The following is a 4,199-nucleotide window of genomic DNA, read 5'->3' as shown; positions in this document are numbered from 1 at the left end:
CACAAGTTACTTGTTAATGGCAACAAATGACAACAACAAAAATTATGAGCGAATCTTGGAACGTTCCTCCATGATTATCCTGTTATGCTTCAGATGTCAGGGGTGCTAGTGATCCAGGCAGTTTGAGAAGGCTAGTTCTCTAAGATACAGGGTAGGGAGCAATAGCCACAGCAAGGGAACTGCAACAGTCATTGCTAAGACCACATGGCTCAGTCATTGCTAAGACCACATGGCTCTGCTTTCTCTGTCCCTAGCTCCCGAGGAACAACTGCTGGGATTCTAGGTGTGTGTGTGTGTGTGTGTGTGTGTGTGTGTGTGTGTGTGTGTGTGCAAATATGTCTATGCGTGTATGTATGAGAGTATGTGTGTATACATTTGCATGTTCTCTTGTATGTACAGGTGCACATACATATGTGAGGAGGCCAGAGGTCAATGCCAAGTAACTTGCTCAATAGTTTTACACCTTGTTTTTTGGGGCAGAGTCTCTCACTGAGCCTGGATTTCACCAATTCAGCTAGTCTGGGCATTCAGTAAACGCTAGGGATGCCCCTGTCTCACCTTCCCAGAAGCAGGATTACAGATACATGCCATAGTGTTTGTCATTTAATGTGGGTTCTGAAGAACGGAACTCAGGCCCTGATGATGCAGTCAAACTTTGTTAACTTAGCCATCACAACAGCCCTTTGATGTATGTTTTATTTGCATACTCTTGATGGAAATTACTGAAATCAAGGATTAGCGTTTCTTGCTTTGGTATGTAACTGTCCCTTGCTTCAGTGACACTAAGAATACATTTTCCAATATGGGAATACAGTGAATATCTGCATACTAGGAAAGACAGAGAGACAAAGTGTCTTTGCATTAGACATGTGTAAGGTCTTTACATGCATTCTGCATCTAACCTTTAAGAGCATGCTTTATTACTTTCCTACTTGGTAAGTGATGAGACTGAGGTTCGGGCTCTTTGGACTATAACATTGAAGGTGGTCAGTCCAGTTGCAAATGGCTCAAAACACCTGGGTTTCTCCTGTTCTGTGTCTTGGCTCCAGCTTGTGGTTTCTTGTTCTCTTTGCAAAGACTCAACCAAAGTGCTGGGCCAGGCCGTGTAGCAGGGTCTGAGAAAGCCTGTCCTGTTTGCCTACACCACCGAAACTTCCACATTTGTTGCAAAAGTAGTTATGATTGAAACCATTGTGATCTTTGAAGGACAAAAAAAAGAGAAAAGGCCTTTCAATCCATTGCTAATTGAAAATAGCATAGTAACTGTGGTACTGACACATGCCAACCCCCAATAGGATCCCAGGTCTGACACAGGATGAAGTAAATCGGGGCAAATAACTTCATTCAAAAAAATTGATAGAGTCATTTCAGGGTGCTTTTTTGTCATTTGGGGTTTTTTTTGTATTTGTATTTTATTTTTAATATTATAGTTACATTATTTCCCCCTTCCATTTCCTTGCCTGAAACCTTCCCATATACTCCTCTTTGCTCTTTTTCAAATTCACGGTCTCCCTTGCGTTAATTGTTGCTATTTAATTAGAAAAATGAGGTTGTTACTTTTGAAAAATTGAAGCAGATGAAACTATGTCAGTTGCTCACGAACAACACTCGTCACAGGTCAAACATCTCAGTAAAAGCCAACTTTGATTTGAAAGCAGACCAGTGTCTGTCTGATGATGCCAAGTGTTGAGGGTCTGTGAGACAGTAGGAACTTTCTGCTACCGTTGTTGAGTGTGTGCACAAATCTGTATAGTGATGATGAAGATGAGCGACTGCTGTGCAGGATTCTGTGGATGGACCTCACAAGCAGCACACTAAGCAAACAATACTGGACACATAGGACACACACAGCAGAGTGTGTGTCCGTGTAAAGTTCCAAGAAAAGTACAATGAATGTTTGCAGCTAGGAAGTGTTAGGAGTTAGGAGAGTGGGGGCGGGGCTGGAGAGGTGGAGCACAGGGTAAGAGAACCTAGCATGATGATCTGAGTTCAAATCCTAGTACCTAAGTAAGAATCCAGGGCATAGCTGTGCATGCCTGTAATCCGGGCACTGTTAGACATGGAGACAGTTGAATGCCTGGGGTTTGGTGGCCACTAGTCTAGCTCTTAGTTCGATGAGAGACTCTGTCTCAAAGGAATAAGGTGGAGAGGATGCAATGGGACACCTGACATCCTTCTCTGGCTTCTCGCTGGGCATGCCTGTGCATCCACATCATGCACACAGCACACGCACCCAAACAAAAATAAATAATTAAAGTTTAAAAAAGAAGTCAGAGGAGAGATCGCCCTTAAAGGGGAAGGAGGAGGAAGACTGGTAACTAGGGGTAAGTTATAAGACAAGTCACCAGAGGGCTGGGAATAAACTGTTGATCCTTCTGAACCTGGTAAGAAGAACGTGGGCGAGCTGCAGCCGCTCCTGAAGACAGATTGATGGCTTGTGCATGGCTCTGTGTGTTTGCTAGGCGTTAATCAAAACTGTTAACATTAAAACAGAGCGCTGGCTGCTCTCTGCTCTGAGTAGCTGTCTCAGAGGGTTTCCCTGCAAGTGCCTTGCCTTTGTATGCTAGTTCCAGCAGGAGCATCCTTCTGAAAGGCCACGCCCAGCGCTCTGCAAAACTCTGTTGTCAGCCTTCTGTCCACCCGCTGGGTAATCTCAGAAACAGGATTGTAAAATCCGAATTGACTCTCCCCTTCAAAATTCTACCCCATGTGGGAAGGAGACAGCAGGCTTGCCCCTCAGGCCACGTGTACTGGAGCCTCCAAGCCCTTGCTTGATTAAATGCTACATTTTGCAGAGCTTGCAAACTCCAGGCAAAGGGTAGATCTCAGGGGCTGGAGGGAGACCCTGTGGAAACACTCACATTCCTAACCAGTGGAAGGGTTTATCCAGGGTCTCTGGAAGCAAACACAGTTCGTAGCTAGAGCGACCTGGCTCTAATGGAATTTGGTTCACTTTAAAGGGAAGAGTTAGAAACATTTAACAAAGTTGTTGGAAACTTCCATAACCTTGGTCTCCCTGATTTCTTAGAGTTTGAGCACCTAGTATATACTTGATATGACAATTGTACATATATTATTTCGTGTTTCATCCTTAGGATAACTCAGCAATAAAGATACTACCATTCCATCCTCTGGGGATTTAGCTCTCAGGGAATTAAAATGGTTGTTCAAGGACATGTGATTATTAGGTAACCCCTGACAGCTGAGTTTTAGATGTGCCAATTTGATGGCTAGTTTGCTTGCTTTCCTGTTGCAATGAGCAAAAATGACTTGAGGAGGAAAGGTTTGTTTGGCTTACAGGATACAATCTAAAATCAAGGGATGTGGAGGCAGGAACCTGGAGGAGAAACTGAGGCAGAGATCACCGAGGAATGCCACTTTCTGGCTTGCTTCCAGGCCTGCAGCAGATACCTTTCTTAGGCATACCTGCCTAGGAATAGAAGCAGCTACAGGGGGTTGTGCCTTCCTACATCAGTTAGCAATCAAGAAAATGCACATGGACCTACATGGGACAACCCTAAGTGTGTCAAGTTGACAGCTGAAGCTAACTGTGGCCGTTGTTCACAGCCCAGCCACTAAGATATCCAATACAGTGAAGATCATATTCGAAGAAGATATGGGGAGGAAAGCCACAGGTGAGCTGAGCTCAGTGAGAACTGAGAGGACTGAGAGGGAACCAGCACCAACCTTGTCAGGCCTCTAAATCTTTGAGGGGCTTCTATTCAGCTGTATTGTGAGTTTATAGTTTGTAGTTTAGGTGCCCGTCCTGGGTTCCTACATGGGCTGTGAGCTTCCCAGAGTGACCTGCAGTGTGTGCCCAACTGTCAGATGTAGTCATTCCCACACTCCAGTGATCCCAGAGAAATGTCATGTGCTCACACCAAGGTCATCTCCTTGACCCCTGACATGCCTATCGGCGGAAGCTTTTGAGACACGGGAGGACAGTTTTCTTTTGCTCAACTGATGGGCAATTGACAGTGTCACTCTGTGCACCCATGGCTTTCATCCCCCACTCCCCTCTCATCAGCTCACAGGTACCCTGCAGACCCATTGAGTAACAATCATCTGCCTCAGTGGTCTCAGGGAAAGATCTTGCAGTACCACACTCCAGGGCTCCCTGCCAACTCCTTGGGTTGTTCAGCTCACCCAATTAAACACCTGTGTCCTTCCCCTGACTGCAGGGGCCGTGGCGATTCCCT

This window comes from Onychomys torridus, chromosome 5 (assembly GCF_903995425.1).
Source record: "Onychomys torridus chromosome 5, mOncTor1.1, whole genome shotgun sequence".
Taxonomy (NCBI): domain Eukaryota; kingdom Metazoa; phylum Chordata; class Mammalia; order Rodentia; family Cricetidae; genus Onychomys; species Onychomys torridus.
The sequence above is the reverse complement of the archived record's forward strand: the minus strand, read 5'-3'. Positions refer to the sequence as shown.